Source organism: Cervus elaphus, chromosome 21, assembly GCF_910594005.1.
Source record: "Cervus elaphus chromosome 21, mCerEla1.1, whole genome shotgun sequence".
Taxonomy (NCBI): Eukaryota; Metazoa; Chordata; class Mammalia; order Artiodactyla; family Cervidae; genus Cervus; species Cervus elaphus.
In genome coordinates, this window is record NC_057835.1 from 26,317,117 (window position 1) to 26,336,921 (window position 19,805).

Genomic DNA, 19,805 nt, shown 5'->3' on the forward strand with positions numbered 1-19,805 from the left:
AGTCATTTGAAAAGACCATGATACTGGGAAAGATTGAAGGTGGGAGGAGAAAGGGACAACAGAAGATGAGATGTTTGGATGGCATCACCGACTCAATGCACATGAGTTTGAATAGACTCCGGGAGTTGGTGATGAACAGGGAGGCCTGAAGTGCTGCGGTCCATGGGGTCATAAAGAGTTGGACATGACTGAGTGACTGAACTGAATTGAACTGAATGCTTATGAGGTGTGGACATTTTGAGAGATAGCTAGACTGGAAATTAGCAATTTCAGTCTTTGGAATAAACATTATCTTATTTCTTCATTTATCTTTTCAAAAGTTAAAAACTCCTTGACCTTGAAATCTACTATATGATTAACATTCTAGTGGAAAATATTAATTTTCAGATTTCTGGTTTTGATGGTGGAAAGAAATGTGGGTGCAGTCAAGCGTGCTGATCCTTTGGTTTGTGGAGAGAGATGGAGACAACCCAGTGGAGTCTGGAGTGAATGAAAAACGTGGCCCCTGTGAGCACTGTGCCCGCAGCTCCCACCCCACCGAGGCACCCCTTTGATGGGATACACCTGGAGGGTGATCTTGACCCAAGCAGATCGTCCTCAGGGCTTCTCTCACCCCTGCCCTGTGAGAGGGGACTGTTCCCAACCCATTCCCTACCTCTGCCCTTGTGATTCCAAGACTTTGGAGTTGGGATGCCCAGGGCTTGCAGCCTGAGTAAACAATCTCCTGCAGGCAGGTTCGCTAGTGGTAGAGCACAGACAATGCTGAGTCTTGTTCAAAACCCACATTACTGTCAGGACGGAGCCTCAGAAGGACCACTGTCTGGACGATAACAGAGGCCCTTCCCTGTGCCAGGCACAGGGCGAGCCTGGGGGTATAGGAAGGATAGGCAGACCCCACTACTACAGTCAGGCACCCCCAGGGTTCTGACTCCAAGCTTGGGCGCTTGTGGAAAACACATCTCGGGAAAGGACTCTCCAGGCAAAGGGGTAGCTTGGTTGGCACGTTGTTCCAAGGGGCTGGTTTTAAAATACATTAATCTGCTTTGCATGAACAAAAAATTACCAGGGCCAAACCAGTCCTTTTAGGACTTAATCCACTACTTTTGCTTTCTGACTGCTTTACATTAAGTGAGTTCTCTCAGAGTTCAAGTTGTTGCTCAGTATTCTGGAGAAGGGAAGGAATATGCTTTATAAGATGTTTAAGGGCCTTTTGATAGATACGGTCATTGTAAAGGATTGTCATGTTGGCTGCTCCTGCCTGAATTGTCATGTGATACACAGAGGGCTCTTCCTTGCCATGAATCAACACAGAGTCCTCTTTCTCCAGGTTATGACTTCAGATGACAAATCTCTCTCATCACCCCCTTAATATGTATTTTCTCCCTTCAGTCTAAAAATTCTTTGAGCTCCCAGGTCATTTCCATGGATGTCATACCTACTTGAGAATTACTAAAATAGCCATTCTAAAACAGAATTGTTTATGTTTCCCCCCAACCTCCAAAAAAGCTCATGATCTAAAAAAAGAAACCCCTTAATACAACATCAATATGATCATGCGGCAGATAATCTCTTAAATAATAATGAAAACTATAAATCACTCTTTTCCTTACATCTGAAAAATAATAGATTAAAATGTATCCTTCTTCCTAAAAAAAAAAAAAAAGACACAGGAACATTTATTTTTCTTTGCTCCTCAAATTTGTCTTTTAGTAGTTGAGAGCAGATGAAATCTTTTATCACTATATTTAGACGTCAACCAGGCAGGTCGGTGCCATGGCAACCACTGCACAAAGAGATGTTAGCAGGACAGACACTGGCGGGCTGGGAGAGGTGCTTACTTAGAGCATCTCGAGTGGATTAAAGATACGGGCTGGCCACGGTAACATGCCCGGCTCCTCCTGGGCCCCTACAACTGGGTCGGTGGGCCACCCGAGCACCACTGTCGCTGGTACCATTGAAGCCCAAGAAACAGCTGAAAGGTGGATGCAAATGAACCTCTGGGTTCTAGTTCTCCCACCTGGATTCAGGCTCCCCTGATCCCTAGTAATGCTGCCTTGGCCTTAATAAATCCTATGCGCTTTGAGTCTCAGGATTATCCTAGATGCTCACATTGTAATAAGATATGGATATAATAAGTTCATCTCCTGCATCTGATTCCATGGGATTTCCACACACTGATCTGATGGAGGAAGTCACCCAGTCAAATAATTGGGAGCTTGCCTTTTGCCCGACACTGTTTTAGGCACTAGAGATAGAAAAGGGAAAAAAGACAGCAGGGTACCATCTTCCCAGCTTCAATTCACTGGGAAAGAGACAGATGTAAATAGTAAATTTATAACGATAGTAAATAGATAGGGCATGCATCCATACTCACTCAGTCGTGTCCAAATCTTCGAAATCCTTTGGACTATAACCTGCCAGGCTCCTCAGTCCATGGGATTCTCCAGGCAAGCATACTAGAGTGGGTTGCCATGCCCTCCTCCAGGGGATCATCCCTACACAGGGATAGAACCCATGTCCTCTGCATTGGCAGGCGGATTCTTTACCCACTGAGCCGTTGCAAAATGCTGTGTATGCAAGTGATGAAAACTACCCCTGGGGGCAGTGTTCACATGGCTGGGCTGGCTTGGGGCTGGAGGGAAGACTGACATGTCAAGAGCTGAGACTTGAGTGATGGGGGGACGGGCCACCCAGCTGGTAGAGGATGGCTTTCCAGACAGGACAGCTGGGCACAGTCCCCCTTCCAGGAACAGACATAGGCCCAATGTGGCAGAAGAGCAGCAAGGGCCAGTCCTGTGCTAGATCAGATAATCTAGTCCATCACCTGCACTCTCTTCAGCTCTCACATCTCTGAGCACTCCTCAAATGGGCCTGGGAACCCCCAGGAAGTGGTCTCTCCTGAGATCTAAGAATAAGCATGCATTGTCTACCAGCAAAGAAAACGGCTTTTTTTTTTTTTTTTTTTAGAAAACGGCTTGTTCACCATTCCCTTCTTTACAGAGAGCTCAGCTCACTGCAGCTGGGTTAAAGTCCAGAGAGGTGCTGACACCCTCAGTGATCGCCAGAGGCTCGGGTCCAGTGTCACGGCTCCTGCAGAGAACAAGAAGTTCTGTGGCCTTGAGCCCCCTCCAGTGATCGCTGCTTCTTCCCCCAGGCCTTTATCTTTCGATCACAGGCACCCAGAAGGTGCTAGACCTCGTACTTGGGTTGCCACAGTGACCGCTATGCCAACACCAGGGTGACGATGGAAAAGCTCCTCTTCATTCTCTGATGGCGTTCTTTCCAAGGACATGGTTTGGGCCCTTGGCAGGCACCCCAGAGACATGCTGAGCACCATGCAGATCATGCCAGCCTTAAAGCCACCTTTCCCCCTCAAGGACCCTCAGCTTTGAGCACCTCAACTTGCTCTTCCTTTGAAGTGAGTTTTCCCTTCTCTTCTAGGAGACTTTCTGGTTTCTCATGTGATGTCACCTCTTTTGGTCTTTCACAGGTGCAGACGAGCCTACACTTGAGACGCGGAATTCAGACTGGCTTCAAGGTGGTTCTTAGTTTAAAAATATTTAAGTGTTTTGTCTTGGATGTCCCACTCCCCAGCTCTACTCAGAAGTGCTCCAAGTGTACATTTGATGAGTGAGCTATGTGGACGTGGTCATAGGGCTCCATAATGCTTCTCAGAAAAGAATAGAAAGTCACTGGCTTTCCTTTCATGGATGTGAGGACTTTAGCTTCTTGTCTGATTCTAGAGGAATTTATAATGATCTGAGCAGCTCTGCATCATCACTCTCTATAGTTTTATAAAGAGAAACAAAAAAATCTTCGAAAATATGGTTTTACTGGCAAAAGAAAGGGTCTCTTTTGACCCTTGATCTGAACTTCTAGATAATCTGGTCACAAACATTTGCGGAGAAAAGCATATAGAAATCATAGAAATTCAGGAAATGGGACCAGCCATATGGCTGTCTTCTCCTTGTCCTACTGAGAAATAAGAATTAAACAAGAAATTAAATAAGAAATAAGAATTAAGAAAAAAGAATTATTGTTCAGTTGCTAAGTTGTGACTCTGTGAGCCCATGGACTGCAGCACGCCAGGCTTCCCTGCCCTTCACCGTCTCCCGGAGTTTGCTCGAGCTCATGTCCATCGAGTCAGTGATGCCATCTGACCATCTCATTCTCTGTCACCCCATTCTCCTTTTGCCTTCAGTATTTCTCATCTTCAGGGTCTTTTCCCATGAGTCAGCTCTTCGCATCAGGTGGCCATAGTATTGAAGCTTCAGCTTCAGCATCAGTCCTTCCAATGAATACTCACAGCTGATTTCCTTTAGGATGGACTGGATTGGCTGCCAAAGAATTAATTTATAAAAAGAGGATAAAGCATGTAGGCAGGAAATATGTTTTCCAGGTTAAAATATCATGTATTTGGTTTCATATAAGCTTGCTATTAAAAAGGAGGAAATGGATCTTCTCTTTGAGACACTAATCCTTAAAATAGTGAGGAAATGTATTTTTTTCACATTTATTAAGGAGTCAGAATGTTTGGAAACCTGTTCAAGAAATACAGTGAGATGCTTAAAGCTTTCTTTTTGCATGTAGCTCTTCCTGATTTCTCTAACTGGAGTTGACAGGTTTTTGTTTTTGTTTTTTTTTTTTTTGACTCTTAAATGCACTTATTTTACTTTATTTTAAAAATAATTTTACATATTCTCATAGTTATTTTCTGTATCTTTTAGCACATAGTACTATTCAGTTAATAAATATTTTGGATGAACAAAGGTGTTTCTGAAGATATTTATTCTTCCTGTTGTTGTTATTGTTTAGCAGTTAAGTCATGTCCAACTCTTTGCAATGCTATGGACTGTAGCCCCACAGGCTCCTCTGTCCATGGAATTCTCTAGGCAAGGATACTGGAGAGGGTTGCCGTTTCCTTCCCCAGGAGATATTCCCAACCTAGAGATTGAACCCGCATCTCCTGCATTGACAGGTGGACACTTCACCACTGAACCACCTGGGAAGCCTTGTTTCTTCTAAGTATGCCATAGACAGAATAAGGGACCATGTTTATACTTATTTTATAACAAATGTTTTAAACACAGATCCTTGTGTGTAGGGTGAATGAACAAAGGAAATACTCAAAAGAGATAGAGGAGGCTCACTTGACAAAGACCCCACCCAGACTGGACCCCAAAGATGACACTTCCTTAATAGCCTTTTCATAGTACAGAAATTAGTTCTTAGTCTTGTTAGTTTTGAAAACTGATTCCAACAGCAAAGGGGGAGGGGTTTCATCTTTAAGATAAACACATGTATGAGGTTGATGGATAAAATCAGAAGATCGATTTATTAATTCACAGTGAGAGATGAACTCTCATAAATGTTGAAGGGCTAGGTCTCTTGGTAAGACCTATGTGGAAAGTCAGATATAATTAGAAGTTTGCTGGGTAAGTGTGGAGTCAGATCAATGGAAAATCAATAAGTGATTTAAATATTCAAGGGTATCAGACTAAGATAGTTTGATGCATTTATCTCCATAGTCGTGATTATCTTGCCATTGGAATAAGATTCTTGGGTCTATTGGCTAAATAAATAGGCATGACCAGTGTTTGAATCTAGGGCCATTCTTTCTCTGTGAAGGCTGGTTATCTTGTTTTATAATCTTGGATCATAGCTTTCTTTTAATATCCAAATAAAATAAATTATGGCTCTTGTATAGTATTGCTATAAGAAAAAACAGTCATTTCTCAAATATTTCTGGAAATTCCTTTCCTAGTTTCCTAGTTGTTATTTATCATCTCTCACCGCAAACTGCTGCTCCTAGGACCCCTTCCCACCAATTGCCATCTTACTACTTTCTCTACACATCGTTTAATCTCTTACTGGTCTGTGTAGTCCAACCACTTTTGTGTCCTCTTCTCTTTATTCTTCAGAAAAAATCCTGCTAAGGAACACTTGATTGTACTGGTTAACCAATTTGCTACATTTTCCAATTACTTTTTTGTGTGTGTCTTGTAATCTTTTCTTTTTTATTATTTTAAAACTTTTTATTTTATATTGAATGTTCTACATTTGTTTTCAATTATAGAAAGACCCCTTGGCTTGCTTGGCAGCAGCCTTTGGGCAATCACAGACAAGCCCCCTGGGGTAGAAGTTACTCATGGATCCATACTTTATTTTGAAATTCTTTAAATAAAGTGTTAAATCATCACAGTAAAAATTTGACAAAGTATCTTTGAGCTTCCCACCTGATGCATTCAGAACTTAGTCAATAATCCTAGCTTTCCTTTTCATTAGCCATCCGGCTTCTGTTTTTCATTTGATTTCATGTGTAGTGACCTACTTAAAAATGTTTTTCAAGGTGATCTAAAGTTTAGGAGAGACCTCAGCTTCTTTTATTTTTTTAAGAGTGGTAAATTTATTAAAGAAAACTAGGTTTTCTACACATTTTATATTTCAGAGTGAAATCAGTTGTAAATGGGTACAACAGTGATTTTGCTCCACTAGTTATTATAAATAGTCTTTAAAATTCAGGAAGTCTTAGTTTTACTATTAAGTCAACTTTCATAACTTTGTAAGTGACAAAATCAGGCCCATTGAAATGAGGCTAGATCAGAGTTCAGGCTAAGCTGCTCAGAATCTATATCTCCACCCTCTTTTCAGAACGGCACACACAGACCCAGGCTCCTGTTTCTCCATCTTGTGTTTTACTAGCAAACTCCTCAAATTCTTTCTGAAGAGACTGAGTTGGTTTCCAGAGCTCACAGTCTCTGCACTGGATGTCTTGATTATGAGTATTTGCTGCCAGGAGGCACAGAGATCTAGTGGCGATCAGTGTGCCTAGAAACCATGCAGACAGAAAGCAGTGGGACCTGGTGGGATTACAGTAAATACTACGGTCAGGCCGAGCATCTCTGAGAGTCCTGACTTGTAGTCATGGAACACCGGGCAAGTCACTTCACCCGTCTGGGGCTTAACGTTGTTGTTTAGTCACTAAGTCACATCCACCTCTTTTGTGACCCCACGGACTGTAGTCCACTAGGCTCCTCTATCCATGGAATTCTCCAGGCAAGCATACTGGAGTGGATTGCCATTTCATTCTCCAGGGGATCTTCCCAACACATCTCCTGCATTGGCAGGTGGATTCTCTACCACTGAGCCACCTGGAAAGCCCAAGGCTTAACTTACCCACCTGCCACATAAGGAACAACACAACTTAGGGTTGTGTAAGTACAGTGTCTAGCATAGTAACAGATGCTTGACAATGACAAACCTGTAGAGTTGTTTCTCTATTTTATCTGTCACTTATCAGATTTGTGAATTTGAGAAAATTACTTAACCTCTCTGAGTCTGTTTATGCTCAACGACAGAATGGAGAAAACAATATCAACCTCACAGGGATGTTATGAGGATTAAATGATAAAATTATGTACAGTGACATTCAATACATTTTTTTTTCTTTTTTTTTTAATTTAATTTTATTTTTTTTATTTTTTTTTTCCAGTGGGTTTTGTCATACATTGATATGAATCAGCCATAGATTTACACTTATTCCCCATCCCGATCCCCCCTCCCATCTCCCCCTCCACCCGATTCCCCTGGGTCTTCCCAGTGCACCAGGCCGGAGAACTTGTCTCATGCATCCCACCTGGGCTGGTGATCTGTTTCACCATAGATAGTATACATGCTGTTCTTTTGAAACATCCCACCCTCACCTTCTCCCACAGAGTTCAAAAGTCTGTTCTGTATTTCTGTGTCTCTTTTTCTGTTTTGCATATAGGGTTATCGTTACCATCTTTCTAAATTCCATATATATGTGTTAGTATGCTGTAATGTTCTTTATCTTTCTGGCTTACTTCACTCTGTATAATGGGCTCCAGTTTCATCCATCTCATTAGGACTGGTTCAAATGAATTCTTTTTGACGGCTGAGTAAAATTCCATGGTGTATATGTACCACAGCTTCCTTATCCATTCATCTGCTGATGGGCATCTAGGTTGCTTCCATGTCCTGGCTATTATAAACAGTGCTGCGATGAACATTGGGGTGCACGTGTCTCTTTCAGATCTGGTTTCCTCAGTGTGTATGCCCAGAAGTGGGATTGCTGGGTCATATGGCAGTTCTATTTCCAGTTTTTTAAGGAATCTCCACACTGTTTTCCATAGTGGCTGTACTAGTTTGCATTCCCACCAACAGTGTAAGAGGGTTCCCTTTTCTCCACAGCCTCTCCAGCATTTATTGCTTGTAGACTTTTGGATAGCAGCCATCCTGACTGGCGTGTAATGGTACCTCATTGTGGTTTTGATTTGCATTTCTCTAATAATGAGTGATGTTGAGCACCTTTTCATGTGTTTGTTAGCCATCTGTATGTCTTCTTTGGAGAAATGTCTGTTTAGTTCTCTGGCCCATTTTTTGATTGGGTCATTTATTTTTCTGGAATTGAGCTGCAGGAGTTGCTTGTATATTTTTGAGATTAATCCTTTGTCTGTTTCTTCATTTGCTATTATTTTCTCCCAAATACATTTTTGTTCACTTCCTTGTTTCTCCCGCCAATAATTTGTTCTGGTTCCTCTGAATCAATGAACAGCTTACATTGACCTTTCGATTGGAAGAACTTCATGCTAAGGGTGTTTGCGTCTTCATTTCAGTTGGCATGTCACCTGCCCATACACTCCAAAAGTCAAAACAATGAATGTATTGAGCTGTGATTTTCTTGATTCTGAAGGTCCCTCTTCCTTTCTGAGGAGGTCCCTGCATTTACAGTTTCTTGCATCATAGAGACTCTCTTCTTGGGTAGAGCTGGTCAAGGGTGCCCCTCTTGGAAAGGCTTACAGGCTCTTAAGTTTATTTCATGAAGAGAGGAGATAGGGGCTTATAACTCAGCTTAACTCAGTCAGATGCTTTCCCTAGAGTGAAAATTGTGTTGTGTTTCTCTCAGGGTGCAGTGAGGACTCCATCCTCGCTAACCACGGTGGAAATTCCATCACGTAGGCATGTTCTGAGTGGAAGCAAGTATCTCTTTTCTTTTGCAAACACTGGTGTGGAAGCCTGCAAGGCCTTGTCTGGCATTTGAAAGAGGTTTTGCAGGAAAAGCACCATGGCTGCAAGGGAATTGCTCTTTCTGGCTCAGACCTGCTAGGAAGCAGAACAGAATAATCACTGGCTACATGAAAAATCACAGGTGATTTGCTTTTCCTTTTATTAAGATAAAATTATTCTTATTGAAATTATTATCTTAATAAAATGAGTCTTATTAACACGTTACCAATGTGCTAATAATTTTCTAAAACTGGTTTTGAGAGAAGTGACATAGCCAAGCACCTTTGCAGTTGTTGTCCTCAGACAGCATCGTAACTGTCTCCAATTTACAGCAAACATAGACTCAGCAAAACAGGCAGAGCTGGAGTCAGCAGAACTTAATTTTATGTCCAATTCTGGAGCTTGCTTATTGGAAGAATTTGGAAAAAGATAACAATATGTATATTCCAACAACAACAAAGCTTAGATTCTCGGAGCTATGGTCCCTGAGAGGGAATGGGAGGTTTACTCAGATGGTCCATGCATGTAAAACTCGTCACAAGACCCAGCAACATCCATACAACACAGCATCCCTGCATCTCATCTTGTTTAATTAGGAAATGCAACTGGAAGTTGAAGCCTGGGGATTTATTAGATCCATTTCACACTGTTCTCAAGAGGTCCCAGCGTGATCCAGTTGCAAACAGCAAAATGTTTTACCTCTTACACGGTCTATGATTTATTTGCAAGGAAACAAAAGAACATATTTTGATACTTATTCTGCATTATTTCCACAGGGTGTTGAGGTGATCTGCTCATGTTTGTTGGTATGTGCTCTGTTATCTAATTTTTAATTATCTAGCCTTAATTTTATTACTTTTTTGAAAGGAAGTGAATCATTGTCATCTGCTTATAGCAAATTAAGTTATAGCCAATATGCTATTAGAAATCTTGAATAAGTCTTGATAGTTTAACAAATAAGACTTAAAGAGGATAGATATTACAAATTTGCTCTGAAGTATTTCATGACTTACCAGAAAAGGGCCTTTTATTGACTTTATCACCAAATTATTGAAGAGAAAGTTACATTTTATTGTATGCCATTGTATCTTGTTATGATTTAAGTAATTAGCTTGGTATTAGAAGTACCTGATTAATTCACACATCTAAACCAGTGAGAGCAGTAATTATGTAAATGAAGCATGAATAATTAAAAGTGAAAAGTAGTGAGTGTCTAGATCCAAAGTGTTTACAAGTATTGTGTGCGTTCTAGAACCAGCAAGTTGTGCAGAGCAGTGTCTAGGAGGAAGAAGTTAAGTAGAAAAATCAAATAGTAGACTTCTCAGTTTAATATTTTTTAAAACTGGAGTAGTTGCTTTACAATATTGTATTAGTTTCTGCTGCACAGAGTAGTGAATCAGCTATATGTATACACATATCCGCTCTCTCTTGAGTGTCCCTTCCACCCACCCCTTCCCATCCCAACCCTCTAGGTCACCACAGAGAATCAAGCTGAGAAACCTGATACTCAATTGCCTAACCACAAATGAACACTCATTATTATGTAGATACTGTTTTGTCAAAACATTCATTTGGATTTCAGTCTCCTTTTCAATTAGAAACCCAGGAAAGCAGAAATGTAGATACCTTGCCACTAAAACACCAATATGGGAAATCAGGTGAGATCTATACCACTGCCATGGATATGAGCCCAGTCAGTCTCAATCTGGTCATATGTTAGCTGTTGATATGTGAGAACTGCCCTTTTCAGGAAAATCTTTTTACATTTTCTTTAGGCTACTCACAAATGGAGCTATATTTAGATTACATTATCCAGTCAAAATACACATTTTTATTTATTAGAGCAATTTCTTTTGGGTCTTTAAGCTACTATCTGGTGTAAGTTTCACACCAAAAGAAACATAAATTTTCTAAAACAGCTCATTTCTCCTAAAGGCCTGTCTTTCTGATTTAAAGTAGAAGCAATATAAGCAGTGGAAAGAACACTTGTTGTGAGTTCTGTTGCCTAGAAAAATGCTTGACTGAAACAAAGTAAAATATATTTCCTTCTCCTGAATTTTTTTTTGTTATCTCTGTTTTTATAATGAAAATAATTTTATCTTAAATTTATTATGCATGTGTGCATCCAAAGTCGTTTCAGTCATGTCCAACTCTCTGCGATCCCAGGGACTGTAGCCTGCCAGGCTCCCCAGTCCATGGAATTCTCCAGGCAAGAATACTGAAGTGGGTTGCCATTTCCTCCTGCAGGGGATCTTCCCAACCCAGGGATGGAACCAGCATCTATTGTCTCCTGAATTGGCAGGCAGAGCTCTTTACCACTAGCGCCACCTGGGAAGCTTTATATAATCTGGTCAGAAATCACATGGAAAATATGCCTAAAGATAGAAGAAAAATCAGTAAAAGAACATGAAAAATTTGGCTAATTACATCTGAATTGAGGGAATTTCTGCTTCCAGATGGAGCTTCCTTGGTGGCTCAGGTGGTAAAGAATCTGCCTGCAATGCAGGAGACCTGAGTTCATCCCTGGGTCAGGAAGATTCCCTGGAGAAGGAAATGGCAACTCACTCCAGTATTCTTGCCTGGGAAATCCCCTGGACAGAGGAGCCTGGCGGGCTATCGTCCATGGGGTCACATAGACACAACTGAGTGACTAACACTTTCACTATTTTTTTCACTTACTGCTTCCACATAGATGGAGTAGAAATACTTTTTTGTATTCCTGCCACTAAATAGAACTAAAAACCCTGGAAACAGCACACTTCTACCTAAGCCATGGGTCAGTTAGGAAGTCTGAGGGAAAAAACTAAAATTACATTTAAGTGAATGAAAATAAAAACACAGAATGTTAAAATATGTGGAACACAGGTGAAAATGGAGAGGGGAAACTTATAGCATTACATACCTTACATTAGAAATGAGGAAAAATCCTAGATCAGTCATCTAAACTTTTACCTAAAGAATCTAGATGTAAAAGATCAAAATCATCCCAAGCAAGCAGAAGGAAAGAGATAATAAAAAGGACAAATCAATGATGTTGAAAATAGAAAAATAAAATAGAGAAAATCGATGAAACAAAAACTGTTTCTTTAAAAAGTCAATACAATTATCAAGTAGGAGTGATAGAAAAACAAACAAGATAAAGACACAAATTAATAATGCCAGGAATGAAGCACAGTATCACTAGAGATCCTGCCTCAAAGATGCAATAAGAAAATATGATACGCAGCCGTACATACACAAATTCGATAACTTAGATGAAATGAACCAATTCCTCCGAAAGCATGAATACTACAGCTTACCCAACATGAACTAGATAATTCAAATAGCTCTGCCACTATTAAGGAAATTATATTTATAATTAAAAACCTTCCCCAAAAAATCTCCAGACCAGATGTTTTCACTAGAGAATTCTATGAAACACTTAAAGGAAAATTAGCTCCAATGCTACACATTATCTCCTAGAAAATAAAAGAGGAAACACTTGCCAATTCATTTTATGAAGCTAATGTTATCCTAGTGCCAAGACCAAAGACAGTACAAAGCAAAACAAAAAGAATTACAGGCCAATAGCACTCATGAACATAGACCAAAAAAAAAAAAAAAAAAAAACTAATAAAACTTACTAAATATAACTCAGAAATATATAGAAAGAATTTTATATCTTGGTCAAATGAGATTTATTCCAGGAATTCAAGGCTCGTTCAATATTTGGAAGTCAGTAAGGGAGTCCACCAGTATTAACACAAAAAATCATGTAATACTATCAATTGATGCAGGAAAATCATTTGTCAAAGTTCAATGCTAATTCATGATTAAAATCTCAGAGACATGGGTTCAATCCCTAGGTTGGGAAGATCCCCTGGAGAAGGAAACTGCAATCCACTGCAGAATTCTCACCTGGGAAATCCCATGGAGAGAGGAGCCTGGTGGGCTACAGTCCAGGGGTTCAAAGAGTCACACACGACTTAGTGAGTAAACAATATCAACACTCATGGATGACATGATTTTACATGCAGAAAATTCTAAGGAATCTAAAAAAAAGAAAAAGAAGGAAAAAAACTTTGAGAACTAATAATTGCATTCAGCAAGGTCATAGGATACAAGATCAACAGATGAAAGGCAATTGTATTCTATATAGTAGCCACAAACATCTGGACACTGAAAATAAAAATATGATACCATTTACAATACCTCTCAAAACAGTGAGAACATGTTTAACTGTAAATCTAACAAAACATATATAAGACTTGCTTGCTGAAAACTATGAAAAGCTGATGACAAAAATCAAAGAAGTTACAAATAATTGGAGAGGAATATCAATTCAAACACTGGAAGGCTCACATAATAAAGAAATCAATTCTTCCTAAATCGATATACAGGTTTAGTGCAATTCCTATCAAATTCAGATCAAGATTTTTTTTGCAGACATAGAAAACATTATTTCAAAATAATATATGGAGAGAAAAAGGAAACAGAGTAGTTAAATAAAGAAAAGGGGGGGGTGGTAAAGTGAGAGGAATAAGTCTACCCAATTTTAAGACTTATTATGTAGTTACAGTAATCAAAACTGAATGCTTCTGGTGGAGGATAAACACATAGATCAATGAAAGAGATTAGAAGACAAGGAAATAGCCCCACACAAAGACACCCAACTGATTTTTAGTAAGTAAGAGTGCAAAAGTGATTCAGTGAAGGTAGGAAAGTTTTTCAAACAATGGCATTGTTGCAATTAGACCAAATAAGCAACAATTTCATGACCTAGCGTTGCACTGAGTTCTCACACAAGAAAAACTGATCCATAAAAGAAAAAAAGGTAAATCAAAGTCTAAAAATCTTGCTTTGCAAAAGACCCTATTAAGATGATGCAAAGATAAGCTACAGACTGGAATGACATTTGCAAATGCTGTGCCTGTTAAAGGACTAACATTGAGACTCTATACAGAGCTCTCAAACCACTCTCAACAGTAAAAAGCAAACAAATCAGAATAGAAAATGCAAATAATATGATGAGACATTTTATTGACGATGATATATAGAAAGCAAGTAAGGACACATAAAGTGTTTAACATCACCAGACATTAAGACTACAACAAGACAGCACTGCATACCTGTTAGAATAACTAAAATTAAAAAGCAGTGACAGTGCCAAAAGCTGGTGAGGATGCAGAGAAACTGGGTTTCTCATACACTGCCGGTGAGAATGTAAAATGGTCTGGTCATGTTGGAAATCCGTTTGACAGTTTGCTAAAAAACACAAGACATCCACTTACCATATGACCCAGCAACTTCCCTTCTGGGCATTTATTGATGAGAAATTAAAACTGTGTCCACACAAAATCCCATATATGCTTGTTCATGGCAGCTTTATCTGAAATAGCTCCAAACTAGTATAGGACAACAAAAATGTCCTATGCTAGGTGAAGAGTTAAATGAACCCATTCCATGGAATACCAACCTGCAATATGAAGGCATGCACATGAATAAAAAGGAATGGAACAACTTGGAGAGAGTTAAAGGACATCATGGCAAGTGAGGAAAACCCAGTATGAAAAAGCCACTGTGTAATTTCCCATATGATTCCATTTGTATAGCATCCTCAAAGTGGCACAACTATAGAGATAGAGAACCAATTAATGCCAGGGCTTAGGAATGCTGGGGCGGAAGGAGATGAGCGAGACCACAAAGGTTATGGCAAGGGAGAAACTTGTGGTGATGGATTAGTTGTGTGTCTTGATTGTGTTGGTGATGACACAAATATGCACATGCAGTAACAGGGCAAGACCATCCCCATGCTTCGTATCAACGTCAGCTTCCTAGTTCTGATACCATACTTTACTCAAGAGGTAACCTCCCCCCAGTGGTGGAGGAGGGGAGTGGGTGAAGGTATAGAGATGTTCTCTGTGATATCTTCGCAATTTCCTACAGATCTATAAATATTTCTAAAAAAAATTTTTTTTTAATTCTAATTGAGCCCTGGTATTCTAAGTTGCTGTATACTGGACACCCTGTGTCACAGAATCAAAGAGTCCTTCCAACTTAGGTACATGTGACCTTTTCCCTGAGAGGCTGGTCCCATCAGGTGGTGATTTGGGTCACTACCTTCTAGATTTTGATATGTTTGACTTATGTGCATGCTTGTGCTCGGGCCTGTCCTACTCTTTGTGACCCCATGGATTGTAGCCCGCCAGGCTCCTCTGTCCATGGGATTTCCCAGGCAAGAGTACTGGAGTGAGTTGCCATTTCCTCCTCCAGGGGATCTTCCCGACCCAGGGACCAAACCCTTGTCTCTTGTGTCTCTGCATTGCAATCGGATTCTTTACCAACTGCGCCACCTGAGAAGCCTTAACTTAGGACTGATCAATAAAGTCTGCCTTGTGCTGAAGCATTTGGGAAGCAACTTCTATTTCTCCACCATTTTAAAGCACAGAAGAAAGCAGCCATGGATACTTTTAGTCTTCTATAAATAAAACACTTCCTCTTTCTTTTAATGGAGACAGATGGATTGAGTCCCTGCTGAGTGGCCATTAAGGGGAGCTCTGTCTGCTCAGAAGATGATAAATGATTCTGGAATTAATATCATCTAATAGACTTTTTTTCCAAAGCACTTTATTATTTTTTTTTATATTTAAAAATTCCTGGAGTGACTTGCCTTAATCCTAGATTTAATATTAATTAAATTGAAATTAGTTTAGTTTTTGTTTTAGGATTAGTATAACTAAGCAAGCTTATTTATTTATTTATTTTTACACACTTAAGCTTTTCTTACAACTCATAGCTAAATGGTATTTGGCAAGTTGCTATGTTTCACATCCTTCAGTATCCTTTGGCGCTACATTCTGGTGCCAGGGGGCCCAAATCATAAAGCTGGAAAAGACCTTACACATCACTTGGTCCAGAGGGCTGGAATTGATGGCCAACAAGTGTTCTCTCTTCGAACATGACTCTTTTTTATTGGAGTTCTAATGTCTTTCGGTTGAGTACAAGATAACTGGCCACAGCCCAAACCAGCCTCTCTATGTCACCTCCATTTTCCCAGGATACGTTCTTTGTTTAGATTTTGAGCATGAAACTCTTCATTCTTGTTTAGTGTTCATGTAGACGAAAAAACAGAGAACAGAGGTCAGAGGATGTGAAATTACTTTATTAAAGTCATTTAGCTAATTAATCGCATAGCTGAACCGTGCCTCAGTCTTTCCATTCCTCACTTAACCCCACTGTCCTGTACATTCAGTAGGCATTGAAAAAGAACCAGGTGGTGGGGGGAGATAGCCAGAAATACACGTGGACAGAGGAATTTCTCTGTGTGTCTGGTAACTCTCAAAAGGACAGCCCAGTGGGAAATCCAGTCCAAGGTCGGAGAGATCTCCTGTCATATAACGTGGGTCAGAGTCTGCTGCTAGAAACAGCCTGCAACTCTGCCATCTCTCCCACCCCCACCTCCAGTCTAAATTGATTTTGTGCTTCCTGTTTTTCTGAGCTTGACAAAGAAAGCAAAAGTAACATGCTGTCAGTGGACAGTTGCCAAAAGAGCCAAGTGGCCTTTAAAAAAAATTGCTTGCTTCAAATTTCCAAGAGCAGTTCAAAGTCTCATTCCAAGCAGACACTGTATTATGCTAATAATATGCTAAATCATTAAGGTCTTCCGATTTGTCTATTGATTGTTTAAATAGAATGTTATGATAGGGAGGTATGGTGCTAGATGCATCGACCCACCTGCGGTATGTTCTTCAGCAGGCAACTCAGGTGTAGACATTACACTAACTCTGATATATTGCATGTCGTAAGCCATTTCCTCATGTGCCAAGATAATCTTTTGGGAACACTGACATTCTAGAAAAATTGAGAAAATATAAGCCATAGCAAAAATAATATTAATAACTATTTATTATTTATTTAGTGGTTTTCCTGAGCTGGAAATGGTGCTGGGAATTTTACCCTTGTCATCCTGCACTGAGGGAGGCCAGGATTCAATCCCTGGGTTGGGACCATCCCCTGGAGAAGGGAATGGCAACCCACTCCAATGTTCTTGCCTGGAAAACCACATGGACAAAGGAGCCTGGGGGGCTTCGGTCCATGGGGTCGCAAAGAGTTGCATATGACTGAGCAACTACATTTTAACTTATTTCACTTTCTTTCATATATACATATGAATATATATATTTCATATGTATATATATATGCACACATATATATGCATAAATATCATATATATATGTATTATATGATATATATACATCACACTGCTATATTTAAAATGGATAACCAACAAGGGCCTACTGTATAGCACAGGGAGCTCTGTTTAACATTATGTAACAACTTAAACTTGAAAAAGAAAAGATACAAGTATACATGAAACTGAACCTCTTTATTGTACACAGGAAACTATCACTATATTGTTAATGAACTATGTTCCAAGATAAAAGAAAAAGTTAAAATGAAAGCTGGGATTAGGGGGCTCACTTGGTAAGCCCCTAGTAAATAGGGGCTTTACCTAGTAAATAGAATAGGGCTCAGCTAGTAAATAGAATTTTCAGAAACAACGGTCACTTTAAAAAGGCCACCTAAATTACAGGGTGGTTTTAAGCTGAGATCTGTGGTGATGTCTTAACAGGCAGGAGTCTGAGGAAAGGGGCCGATTGGAGACAGCTTGCGAAGCACCCATGCTGGGTCCCCAAGCTCCACAAGCAGAGCCTGGCTGGTGGCCCTTTGCACAGTGGAGACAAAGCTTTGTCCTTTAAGGGGAGGGAGCCTCGGGGACAAGCTTTGAAATAGGAGTTGAATCAGCCTGAAATATTTGGAAACTAATCACAGATGATGTAAAGACCCATTTAGAATTTTCTGTTATTTGATTTGTATTCTTGAGCCATTCAAATCTCCCTCTGTCTCTCTGTCTCTGTCTCCCTCTCTCTCTCCTATTAATTCGATCCTATCACTCACCCCGACTATGCACCTCCTTCTACATTTTGCCTTCTCAGCAGAGCCCAGCATGCTGGAACCATCGCTCTGTCTCCATTCACACATCCCATGGACCAACTTTTCATCAGACAAAGAGCGTACTTTTGTATTCCACCCAGTAATTAACAGCAACATTCTATCTGTCATCGGGGACTAATAGTTTTCTTACTGCCTTTTCTAGAATATTATCTTCTGAGCTTCAAAGAACCTCTCTCATTTTTATGATATTTGTCATCTTTAATGCTTCTTTCTTGTCCAGGTCTTCACCCATGAATCTGTCTTATGCAAGGCTCATTCTCTCTGTACGTAAGCTTGCTCTCTCCCCTGCATTTACAAACTCCTCTGTTACTACAGTCTGTTCAAAATCTTTTTAAAATATTGGTTTCCTCTTCTTTCCTTTGTCTTTCTTCATAACATTATTTACCTAAAGCATTTAGAAATAAAATTTCAAGACTTTTCATCAGAACTGCCTCTCATGTGTTATTTTCCCCAGAGAAGAACAAGGTGCTATTCAAATTAGATAGAAAAATCTAGCATTGCTTTCATTTTGTTATAGCCATGCTTTCCAGGAAACAAACTCACTCAGAAGGACAATGCAGATAGTGGAGGGCAGTTTATTACACCGGCAGGCCCAAGGCAGAGTCTCCTCTTAGCCAAGGACCCCGACCAACATTTGTGAAAATCTTTTATACCCCATGTGTGCGTGTCCAAACCCACCACCCCAAATTCCTTGAGACTTACATAAACAAAGGAAGGGTAAATACAATCACAATAACCCCATCATTCACGTGTTATGTGTTCAAACAGTTAATAATCAATAAGCCCGCGGTTACATTCCAACCAGTTAATAACTGATAAGCCTGTGGTTACATTCCGATAGATACTGTCTGGAGGCAGGGGTGATTAGTGTCTGTTTTCTCTTAGATGATGAGTAACCTGGATATGATCTTCAAGGTTCCCCTGTCCGGAGGGGGTCTTATCCTTCCATTGTAGTTCCCACAGGCACTAAGCAGAGAGTTCAGAGTCCATTGGAGAGGCAGCCGAGCATGATCAGCACGGACAGGCCTGAGATGGAGTCCTGGCCCTATGAATTCCTTCTTCAATTTCAGTTCAAGAAACCTTTGGTCATGTGCCTCAGCCTCCATGGTATACAGAGCCACACGATGCAATTGAACTCTCAGTGCCGCAAACTCTCCCACTGCACCTTTCCACGGTCACCCTCCACCATCTTCCTCCTGGCTCCCATCCCCCTCAGCACACAAATGTCCTCTCTCACCTTAAAAGAAAAATAAACACTTCTTGAATCACTCCCATGCCCAGATACAACTGATATGCTCAGCTTCACAGGTAACTTTAAAAAAATGATATATTACATTTCCTGTCTCCATCCCTTCATCTCCTATCCAATGTCTTAATCCACTGCGACCTCACCCATCTGTTGCAGGACCACGGATTCACTCCTACTTTAAAAGATACACACTGATATTCTTTCCCGGAGAATCCCATGGACAGAGGAGCCTGGCAGGCTGTAGTCCATAGCGTCACAAAGAGTCGGACACGACATTAAAAACCCACACTAATTATTCACTCTGCATGTGCACGTATCTGTTTATGAGACTGTTTTCCTTACCAGATTTTCCCCCATGAGACCAAGGATTATGTTTTACTTATTAAGTTAAATCATGTTAAATTGCTGTTTAAATTGCCATTAACTGTTTTAAACTTATAGAAAGAGCACTTACGGTTCAATCTACTATCTCTGTATCCTTAGCACCAAATATAGCACATGGAGCAAAGTTTAGGTTCAAAAGACGCTCAACTGA